We start from the raw sequence: 12,383 nt of genomic DNA on the forward strand, positions 1-12,383 counted from the left end.
CTTAAGTGAGTTTTTTAAAAAGATGTGTAAAACTACTTTAGACAAAGCAGTGTGTTTATTTAAAAGAGTTTGCTTTTATTTTCCTATTTTTTTATCTGTAATTAGTCACTTAGTAGATCTTGCACAAGAGTAGGTGATTTAGATAATGCAATTTTTCTCAGATTACTACTATGGATTATTATTATTATTATTATTATTACCATTATTATTACTTAGGTGAGAGGAGGGGAGACAGTGAGGCAGACTCCCACATGTGCCCTGACCAGGATCTAGCCAATAACCCCATTTGGGGCCAATGCTGGAGTATCAAGCTATTTTTAGCACCTGAGACTGAAGCGCTCCAAGAGAGCTATCCTCAGTGCCTGGGGCCATGCTTGAACCAGTCTAGCCACTGGCTGCCAGAGAGGAAAAGGGAGATAAGGAGGAGGAGGGGAAGAGAAGCAGATGGTCGCTTCTCCTGTGTATCTTGACCAGGAATTGAACCTGGGATGTTCATATGCTGAGTGGATGTTCTATCCACTGTGCCACCACTAGCAAGAGCCTACTATGGATTGTTATGATTGGTTTCAAGTTATGTGTTTCCTTTTTTCCTTATGTGCATGACAGTTCTAACTTGATGTGCTACTTTTCCAAGTGGTTTGAAATGCCCTATTGAAAGCAAGAGGCATTATTATACTAGGGCTGAAAAACTGGTTATCAGTCTCTTAATTAGAGATCCAGAAAACTGCCTGCACTACACACTGAGTTGCAGAGTTCTTAAGACTTTCTGCTGTAAAACTGTCTCCATCTGGTGTCCAATGCTGTGGAAGAAATGCAAGAAGGAAATAAGAGTGAATGAAAAGATGTACACAGAACATCCAGCTTCCTAGGCAAAGCTGTATAAATGTCCATTTCATTCTACTCATCTATCTTGTCTCTCAACAATAGCTATTTAAATCTGAGAAGCACTTTAATAACATTTTATTTTTTAAATGTTACATACTGGATATGTTATGCTCTGCATATTGGATTTAAATGAAGCTCTATTAAGAATCTCTAACTAATCATATTTTATTTCAATTTTATTTTTATACTTAGAATTTGGAGCTGATAATGTCCAGACTCAAGCCAGGCACCAGATAGATAGATAGATAGATAGATAGATAGATAGATAGATAGATAGATAATAGATGATAGATAGATAGATAGATAGATAGATAGATAGATAGATAGATAGATAGATAGATGGATGAATGGATAGATAGATGTACAGGTATGTACCAAATACCAAATAATAGTCTTATATAAAATAACCTTATAAAAGTTTCAAAAGGTCCATATTAATAATATAAGCATTTATGAACAAACACTACATCTTAGACACTTGAATAGGTGTTATGCATGCAAACATTAATGAATAAGACCTAATGCCTTCCCTGAAGAAGCCCATTGGTGGTGACATGGAGCTGAAAACCAGTGGTTACAATACAGTATACAAAGTACCACAGTGGAGGTATGCATTGCAAGTAAGATCTTCAATGATTGCCCATCTAATCTTTTCAAGCTCACCTCCCATTAAACACCTTTAAATTTTACACTTAAATATCAATTTTTAAAAAGTTCCCTAAATCTTATTGTTTTGCCATTCTGTACCATTGAACAGTTTTCCTTCAATCTTGGCTGTTCACCCTATGCCATGCAGCTTATCTGCTTGATAAACTGATTTATTCTTTAAAATCAACAGGGATTCTCTTCCTCTAATAATCTTTCACTCACACCCTCCTCCCAGGATCCTACTTTTCAACTGTTATACCTATCACACTATAATGCAATCATGTATTTACGTGTCTGACTGTCTTCTGGAACACGTTCTTCGAGGGCAAATACTTCAGCTTATTCATCTGGGATACTCCAACTCCTAAAACTGTTCTTGGCAGAGAATAGATGCCATAAATGTTTATTGAATTGCACTGAATCCACAGAAAGGACTCATTTATGTCTTGGAATGGGGAAGGAAAAGGTTCAGAAACTCTTCCAAGAGAAGATAAGCTTCTCTTATCCTTAATCCTTAAGCTGAATCTTTAAAGATAAGTTGGAATCAATCAGACAAGAGTAGAAATAAGAAAGATGGGTCAAGAAGGAGGAAAACATAGGCCAAAGCATGGGTACCAAAGGAGTTTTATAACATTTGCAGAGAACTGAGGCTTCAAGTAGGTTTCATGGACTGAAGAAAAGAGGTAGAATAAGAGAGGATGCTATAAAGGGAGGCAGGTACCAGAGCATGAGTCTGATCTTTTATTCTTTGATAAGGAATTTGCATTTTTACCTAAAGATATATAATGGGGAATCTCTGGGGAGTGACATCATTGGATATGAATTTTAGAAATAAATCACTATGGCATCAGGAGGGAGTAACAGTTTGAGTAGATCAAGATTTGAGGCCATTTGGAAATCATTTCAATAGCCAAATAAGAAATTATATGCCACCTTCATCTCCCACTTGCTTTTTTGCAATAGCCTCTTCTCTGGTCTTGCCAGGTTCCTGTGCTTTCTTATAGTCTTACCACAGCAAACAGAGAAACCACTATGCACATCACTCCTCTGCTCAAGCTCTCCAGTGACTTCCCATCTCACACTTAATAACAGCCAGAGTACTTAATGGAGGTTTTGGAAGCTTCTCAATACTGAGGGGATAAGGATTATTATAGTTCAGGACTTGCCAGTGATGAAGCCCCTATATACACCATAGAGGCTCTCAAATTACCCCACAAGCAGGGATAGAACAGGTATAGACTCTGCCCTTAAAATCTTTAAAGTGCCAAGAAAAAATACCTGCTAACTTGTAATTATAAACCCAGCAAAAACATCCTTCCAAAATGAAAACAAAGCTGTCAGAAATCAACAAAAACAGAGAATTCATCACCTGCAGACCTTCAGTAAAGTGTATAATTAATTAATTAAAGCCCTAAAAAAAAGCAAGATGGAATAGAGAACAAGAGAGAGCAGAAATAGGTAGATAAATATCAATAAATATTGACTGTAAAATGTAATAATAATGAATAAAGTCAGAGGAAATTATTAAAAAAAAGGCCTAAGAAATTTGAAGGTACATGTTAAAGTACAATTGAAATGATCTACCACAAGGTCCATTACAGATAGGAAAGCGAATGACATAAGAATCAGGGCAGTAACACAATAATATGTGGGGAGGGTGGGGATCAAACAATCAAAGTAAAGATACAGGAAGAGGGCATTTAGAATAGTTTAAAGCAAAAGTAGAATAAACTCTTTTATATAGTCCTCCTTTAAAGGGAGCACAACAAATTTCTCTATATTATAGGCACTCAAATATTTACTAAATGGATAAATGAGAGACTAGTGGTCTAAAGTGAAATTATGATCTGAAAGAGGAATACTAGGGTTCCAAATTCAAAGCTGAAGTAGTTCCAGTTTATGACGAATTCCAGTATGTGGCAATCTCATTGTTAACTTGGGAGAAATGGAAATGAAAAAATCATTGAAATTGGGTAAGTTAAGGAACAGTATAACATAAATGTTATAAGGGCTACTAGGGTGGACATTTAAAAGGTTTCAAGATGATAAAATATAAAAGGTAGGGAGAAATTTCATGAGCTGTGTAATGACAATGTAAAACAGAACTTAAAAGATTTTTAGATAACATTACTGAGATTTAAGAGGAAAAATCAGAAGACAGCAGACTGAAAAAAATTTGAAGTTATTAAAATATGAGTCTTAAATAGCAGCATAGAGTATCCCTTTCTTCCTAAGTGTTGTGAAATATGAGAGAAGGGGCATATTTAAGAGCCATTTGAAATGTTCTATTTAATTGGGCAATCTGCAGGCTGGAAATTTAGTTCCCTAAGTCTTAGGTCCATATTCTGCTCTTACCAAATGATTACATAATATTTAAAATGAAATTTTCTATAAACACACACACACACAGAGAAAAATTTTCTTACCTTGGGAGTTATTTAGAGAAATGACTTGACAGGGGCCTTTGTGTGGGCCAAAGCGGAATCTCGGGCCGCCCCAGCGCCTTGCAAAAGCCGCGCACGGGGACAGAACGAGACTCAATTCCAACACTGCAACTTTTCCCTGCGGTTGGGGGTTTCACTCAGAGCGTGAGACTGCTGGCCGGATATCCTGGTCTACGCGCGCAGCCAGTGAGTGAGAGTTTCCTCCAAGCGCCCCGGAAGTGGGTGCCCGCTTGTGTTACCGGACAGAGTGGCAGAGCCAGAGGTCTTTGAATGGCCGGAAAGCCCGCCTGATTATGCTAGCAGCTCTGACTGACTGAGCCTTACCCAGAGCCCTGTGCTGAGTGGAAATAGAGTGGGGAGTTGCCAGCTCTTTGAGCCTCTTACTATCCAGGCAGAGGCAGCAGCAACCCCATAGCTGGATTATCAGGCTACTAATTGAGGAAGGAAAGACTAGGACAGAGGCTCCAGGAACACGGACTCTCTCACTGTCGGAGCCTATAAATGCTAATAGCCTCGACTGCCAACGAGACTAAAGCACAATACATGACATTGCCATAGAGACTTATCAACTGCAAACCTCCACCTGAGCGTGGCAAAGGGGCAAAACCCGGGGTACAGAGTCACCGACCAGGAAGAGGGAGAGAAAAGAAAAAGCAAGAAGATAACCTCTCAAAATCAAGAATAATCTGCAGACTTTATAACCTATCCCATTTTATTATATTTGTTCGTTTGTTTCTCTTATCTTCATTCTTGATTTTTTTTCCTCCTCCAATTTGGCCGATTAACTCTCTACCGGTCTTACTCTCTCCTCTCCTTGAACTACACTACCCATAAGTGTTACATCTCCCATTATCTTTTCTCTTCTCTTCCTTTCTCTCTATGAGGGTTGCACTCCAAAACCCTTAACTCTCTCTCTCTCTCTCTCCTTTCTTTTTTCTTCTTTTAGTGGTTCCCTCTTTTTTTTTCTCTCTCTCTCTTTCTTTTCTTCCTCTATATTAGTTTCTTCCTTTCTCCTTTACATCTCCTCTCATTCAAACCTCAATAACAAACAAATTATCTTATCTGGGACTCAAACTTATGTTTGTGGCATTTTGGGGGGTTTTTACTTCACCTTTTTAACTCACTAGCAGTGCTCCCATCCCTGGCTCTCCATATTATCTAGTTCTTGTTCCACTAAATACAATAGTAATTTTTTAATTTGTCCCCCCATTTTTCCGTTTTCCTCTTAATCCTCTCATCATAACTCTTAAACAACCAACACCTAAAAGCAAATCATTTTATTCTTGACCCAAATTTTTTCCTTATTTGCTTTTTGTGGGTCCATACGCTCTTTTTTTTTTCTTTTTTCATTCTTTTTTTTTCCCCCCTTTATTACTTTTCCCCAATTCAGGCCCTCCATCACAGGCATTGTTTGTTATAATTCACAGTCCACCACAAGATTTTATCAAGAAAGAGGGGAGAGGAGAGGAGAGGAAAAAAGGAGGGCGGGAATAATTTCCTTTTTTTTTTTTTTTTAATTTTTATTTTATTTTATTTTTCTTTATTTCATTATTAATTTTTTTTAAAAAAAACAACTCTTTTCAATTTTTTTAAATTATTTTTTCAAACTTTTTATTCTTTATTAAATCTCATTAATACTATCAACAAAACCACCCTCAGATGCCATTAAGGAAGAGAAAATCGAATATCATGGATACAAAAGAAAGAGAGGTAACACAGCTAGATGAGGAAAAATCTATGGAGAAAAAATTTAATATATTGGAAACCTTGGAGCTAAATGACAGAGAATTCAAGATAGAAATCCTAAAAATCCTCCGAGATATACAAGAAAACACAGAAAGGTAATTTAGGGAGCTCAGAAAACAACTCAATGAACACAAAGAATATATGTCCAAGGAAATTGAAACTATAAAAACAAATCAAACAGAGATGAAAAACTCAATTCACGAGCTGAAAAACGAAGTAACAAGCTTAGCTAATAGAACAGGTCAGATAGAAGAGAGGATTAGTGAAATAGAAGACAAGCAACTTGAGGCACAACAGAGAGAAGAAGAAAGAGACTCAAAAATTAAAAAAAATGAGATAGCCCTACAAGAATTATCTGACTCCATCAAAAAGAATAACATAAGAATAATAGGTATATCAGAGGGAGAAGAGAGAGAAAATGGAATGGAGAACATACTCAAACAAATAATAGATGAGAACTTCCCAAGCCTGTGGAAAGAACTAAAGCCTCAAGTTCAAGAAGCAAACAGAACTCCAAGTTTTCTTAACCCCAACAAACCTACTCCAAGGCATATCATAATGAAATTGACACAAACCAACAGCAAAGAAAAAATTCTCAAGGCAGCCAGGGAAAAGAAGAATACAACATATAAAGGAAGGCCCATTAGATTATCATCAGATTTCTCAGCAGAAACTCTACAAGCTAGAAGAGAGTGGACCCCAATATTTAAAGTCCTGAAAGAGAGGAACTTTCAGCCATGAATACTATACCCATCAAAGCTATCCTTCAAATATGAAGGAGAAATAAAAACATTCACAGATACAGAAAAGATGAGGGAATTTATCATCAGAAAACCCCCACTCCAGGAATTACTAAAGGGGGTTCTCCAATCAGATACAAAGAACAAAAAAAAACAGAGCCACAAGTAAAAGCTCCAAGAAGAACACAATAAAACCAAATTTAAACTGTGACAACAACAAATAGAAAGGGGGGGAGAAGATGGAGATTAACAGTAGCAAAGGACGATGGAGTGCAAAAGTACTCACAAAATAGTTCACTACAATGAACAGGGTAGGGACCCTTTTCATTATTCAAAGGTAACCACCATTGAAAAAACCACCACAGAAGCACATGAGATAAAAGAGATAGCAACAGTGGAAAGATGTATGGAATACAACCAAATAAAAACAAAAGATAGAAAAACAAAAGAGAAGGATCAAACAAGACACAAAACTAACAGAAAGCAAGATATAAAATGGCAATAGGGAACTCACAAGTATCAATAATTACACTAAATGTAAACGGATTAAACTCACCAATAAAAAGGCATAGAGTAGCAGAATGGATTAAAAAAGAAAATCCAACCGTATGCTGCCTACAGGAAACTCATCTAAGTAACAAGGATAAAAACAAATTCAAAGTGAAAGGCTGGAAAACAATACTCCAAGCAAATAACATCCAAAAAAAAGCAGGTGTAGCAATACTCATATCGGATAATGCTGACTACAAGACAGGAAAAGTACTCAGAGACAAAAATGGCCATTTCATAATGGCTAAGGGGACACTGAATCAAGAAGACATAACAATTCTTAATATATATGCACCAAACCAAGGAGCACCAAAATATATAAGACAGCTACTTATTGATCTTAAAACAAAAACTGACAAAAATACAATCATACTTGGAGACCTCAATGCACCGCTGACGGCTCTAGATCGGTCATCCAAACAGAGAATCAACAAAGACATAGTGGCCTTAAACAAAACACTAGAGCACCTGGATATGATAGACATCTACAGGACATTTCATCCCAAAGTGACTGAGTGTACATTTTTCTCCAGTGTACATGGATCATTCTCAAGAATTGACCATATGTTGGGCCACAAAAACAACATCAGCAAATTCAGAAAAATTGAAGTTGTACCAAGCATATTTTCTGATCATAAAGCCTTGAAACTAGAATTCAACTGCAAAAAAGAGGAAAAAAATCCCACAAAAATGTGGAAACTAAACAACATACTTTTAAAAAATGAATGGGTCAAAGATGAAATAAGTGCAGAGATCAAAAGATATATACAGACTAATGAAAATGACAATATGACATATCAGAATCTATGGGATGCAGCAAAAGCAGTGATAAGAGGGAAGTTCATATCACTTCAGGCATATATGAACAAACAAGAGAGAGCCCAAGTGAACCACTTAACTTCACACCTTAAGGAACTAGAAAAAGAAGAACAAAGACAACCCAAAACCAGCCGAAGAAAGGAGATAATAAAAATCAGAGCAGAAATAAATGAATTAGAGAACAGAAAAAATATAGAAAAAATTAATAGAACAAGGAGCTGGTTCTTTGAAAAGATCAACAAAATTGACAAACCCTTGGCAAGACTTACCAAGGAAAAAAGAGAAAGAACTCATATAAACAAAATCCAAAATGAAAGAGGAGAAATCACCACGGACACCGTAGATATACAAAGAATTATTGTAGAATACTATGAAAAACTTTATGCCACTAAATTCAACAACCTAGAAGAAATGGATAAATTCCTAGAAAAATACAACCTTCCTAGACTGAGTCAAGAAGAAGCAGAAAGCCTAAACAGACCTATCAGTAGAGAAGAAATAGAAAAAACCATTAAAAACCTCCCCAAAAATAAAAGTCCAGGCCCTGACGGCTATACCAGCGAATTTTATCAAACATTCAAAGAAGACTTGGTTCCTATTCTACTCAAAGTCTTCCAAAAAATTGAAGAAGAAGCAATACTTCCAAACACATTTTACGAAGCCAACATAACCCTCATACCAAAACCAGGCAAGGATGGCACAAAAAAAGAAAACTACAGACCAATATCTCTAATGAATACAGATGCTAAAATACTAAACAAAATACTAGCAAATCGAATACAACAACATATTAAAAAAATAATACATCATGATCAAGTGGGATTCATACCAGAATCTCAAGGATGGTTCAACATACGTAAAACGGTTAACGTAATACACCATATCAACAAAACAAAGAACAAAAACCACATGATCTTATCAATAGACGCAGAAAAGGCTTTCGATAAAATACAACACAATTTTATGTTTAAGACTCTCAACAAAATGGGTATAGAAGGAAAATATCTCAACATGATAAAGGCCATATATGATAAACCATCAGCTAACATCATATTAAATGGCACTAAACTGAAGGCTTTCCCCCTTAAATCAGGAACAAGACAGGGTTGTCCACTCTCTCCACTCTTATTTAATGTGGTACTAGAGGTTCTAGCCAGAGCAATCAGACAAGACCAAGAAATAAAAGGCATCCATATCGGAAAAGAAGAAGTAAAGGTATCACTATTTGCAGATGATATGATACTATACATTGAAAACCCCAAAGAATCCACAAAAAGACTACTAGAAACAATAAGCCAATACAGTAAGGTCGCAGGATACAAAATTAACATACAGAAGTCAATAGCCTTTCTATATGCCAAAAATGAAACAACTGAGAAGGAACTCAAAATGATAATCCCCTTCACAATTGCAACAAAAAAAATAAAATACTTAGGAATAAACATAACAAAGAATGTAAAGGACTTATATAATGAAAACTATAAACCATTGTTAAGGGAAATTGAAAAAGATATAATGAGATGGAAGAATATACCTTGTTCTTGGCTAGGAAGAATAAATATAATCAAGATGGCTATATTACCCAAAGCAATATACAAATTTAATGCAATTCCCATCAAACTTCCAATGACATTTTTTAAAGAAATAGAGCAAAAAATCATCAGATTTATATGGAACTATAAAAAACCCCGAATAGCCAAAGCAATCCTAAAGAAAAAGAATGAAGCTGGGGGCATTTCAATACCTGACTTCAAACTCTATTATAGGGCCATGTCAATCAAAACAGCATGGTATTGGCAGAAAAATAGACACTCAGACCAATGGAACAGAACAGAAAGTCCAGAAATAAAACCACATATATATAGTCAAATAATTTTTGATAAAGGGGCCAACAACACACAATGGAGAAAAGAAAGCCTCTTCAATAAATGGTGCTGGGAAAACTAGAAAGCCACATGCAAAAGAATGAAACTGGACTACAGTCTCTCCCCCTGTACAAAAATTAACTCAAAATGGATCAAAGATCTAAACATAAGACCTGAAACAATTAAGTACATAGAAGAAGACATAGGTACTCAACTCAGGGACCTGGGTTTTAAAGAGCATTTTATGAATTTGACTCCAATGGCAAGAGAAGTGAAGGCAAAAATTAATGAATGGGACTACATCAGACTAAGAAGTTTTTGCTCAGCAAGAGAAACTGATAACAAAATAAACAGAAAGCCAACTAAATGGGAAATGATTTTTTCAAACGACAGCTCAGATAAGGGCCTAATATCCAAAATATACAAAGAACTCATAAAACTCAACAACAAACAAACAAACAATCCAATAAAAAAATGGGAAGAGGATATGAATAGACACTTCTCCCAGGAAGAAATACAAATGGCCAACAGATATATGAAAAGATGCTCATCTTCTTTAGCTATTAGAGAAATGCAAATCAAAACGGCAATGAGATACCACCTCACACCTGTTCGATTAGCTGTTATTAGCAAGTCAGGTAACAGCAAATGTTGGATAGGCTGTGGAGAAAAAGGAACCCTCATTCACTGTTGGTGGGAATGTAAAGTAGTACAACCATTATGGAAGAAAGTATGGTGGTTCCTCAAAAAACTGAAAATAGAACTACCTTATGACCCAGCAATCCCTCTACTGGGTATATATCCCAAAAACTCAGAAACATTGATACGTAAAGACACATGCAGCCCCATGTTTATTGCAGCATTGTTCACAGTGGCCAGGACATGGAAACAACCAAAAAGCCCATCAATAGATGACTGGATAAAGAAGATGTGGCACATATACACTATGGAATACTACTCAGCCATAAGAAATGATGACATCGGAACATTTACAGCAAAATGGTGGGATCTTGATAACATGATACGAAGCGAAATAAGTAAATCAGAAAAAACCAGGAACTGTATTATTCCATACGTAGGTGGGACATAATAGTGAAACTAAGAGACATTTATAAGAGTGTGGTGGTTACGGGGGGGAGGGGGGAATGGGAGAGGGATAGGGGGTGAGGAGGGGCACAAAGAAAACAAGATAGAAGGTGACAGAGGACAATCTGACTTTGGGTGGTGGGTATGCAACATAATTGAACGACAAGATAACCTGGACTTGTTATCTTTGAATATATGTATCCTGATTTATTGATGTCACCCCATTAAAAAAATAAAATTATATAAAAAAAAAAAAAAAAGAAATGACTTGAAAATCTAACTAACAAGGTAAGTTTATATCATATTCAAATCTATTTTTAAACATTTGCTAAGTTGGAAGTTTTAAAAGTGAACTAATAAAATAATGCCATACTAAGGTAAATTAAAAATCTAAACACTAAAATGATCAAATTAACATTAAACAATGTCTCCATAATTCACTTCAATAATTTCAAATTTACCCCAAAGGAAAATAAATTTGACTCCCCAAATAACTTAGGTTAAAAATCAGGCCTGACCAGGCAGTGGAGCAGTGGATAGAGCACTGGCTTGGATGCTGAGGACCCAAGTTTGAAACCCAGAGATCACCGGCTTGAGTGCAGGCTCATTCAGCTTGAGTGAAGGCACACCAGCTTGAGTGCGGGGTCGCTGGTTTGAGCATGGGATCATAGACACGACCCCATGGTCGCTGGTTTGAGCCCAAAGTTGCTGGCTTGAAACCCAAGGTCACCGGCTTAAATCCAAGTTTACTGGCTTGAGCAAGGGGTCACTTGCTCGGCTGTACCCCCCAGTCAAGGCACATATGAGGAAGCAATCAATGAACAATTAAGGTGCCGCAACAAGGAATTGATGCTTCTCATCTCTCTCCCCTCTTCCTGTCTGTCTGTCCCAGTCTCTCTCTCTCTCTCTTTCTCTCTTTCTCTAAAAAATAAAATAAAATAAAATAAATCAGTAGCCGGTTTATATTGGGGCAGGAATATGTTCTAATTGGAAAATAAAGCAATTGCTTTGTCATTGGGTCAGCTACATTCAAATCTGTAGTTTAAAAAGACTTGCTATACCACATATCAAACTCCTAATGAAATCAGGATGATTGCTTTGATTTAAAAACATGATAGCAGTGAAGAGCATAAAGTACAACGAAGTTGAAATGGTGACTAGAATAACAGAGATAGGTCAGCTGCTAGTGGGTACCGACATCTAATCCCTCCTTTTTCACTCCCAGTCTTGCCTTCACTCGTGTATTCTTTAAAATCTACCACTACCTTCAATATAGAGGATTGGATAAAGAAGATGTGGTACATATATACTATGGAATACTACTCAGCCATAAGAAATGATGATATAGGATCATTTATGATGACATGGATGGACCTTGATAACATTATACTGAGTGAAATAAGTAAATCAGAAAAAACTAAAAACTGTATGATTCCATACATAAGTGGGACACAAAGTTGAGACTGACATAGATAAGAGTGCAGTGGTTACCAGGGGGAAGGAAAGGGAGGAGAGGGAGGGGAGGGGGGAGGGAAGGGGCACAAATAGAAGGTGACGGAAGACAATTTGACTTTGGGTGATGGGTATACAACATAATCAAA

The 12,383-nt window shown here is 36.5% G+C and overlaps 1 protein-coding gene across 7 annotated transcripts in view; it reads right to left on the minus strand.

Moving 5' to 3' along the window:
• Positions 1-12,383, minus strand: part of RGS22 (regulator of G protein signaling 22) — a 196,832-nt gene that overhangs the window by 43,771 nt on the left and 140,678 nt on the right. The window lies entirely within an intron of this gene.

Source organism: Saccopteryx leptura, chromosome 3, assembly GCF_036850995.1.
Source record: "Saccopteryx leptura isolate mSacLep1 chromosome 3, mSacLep1_pri_phased_curated, whole genome shotgun sequence".
Taxonomy (NCBI): domain Eukaryota; kingdom Metazoa; phylum Chordata; class Mammalia; order Chiroptera; family Emballonuridae; genus Saccopteryx; species Saccopteryx leptura.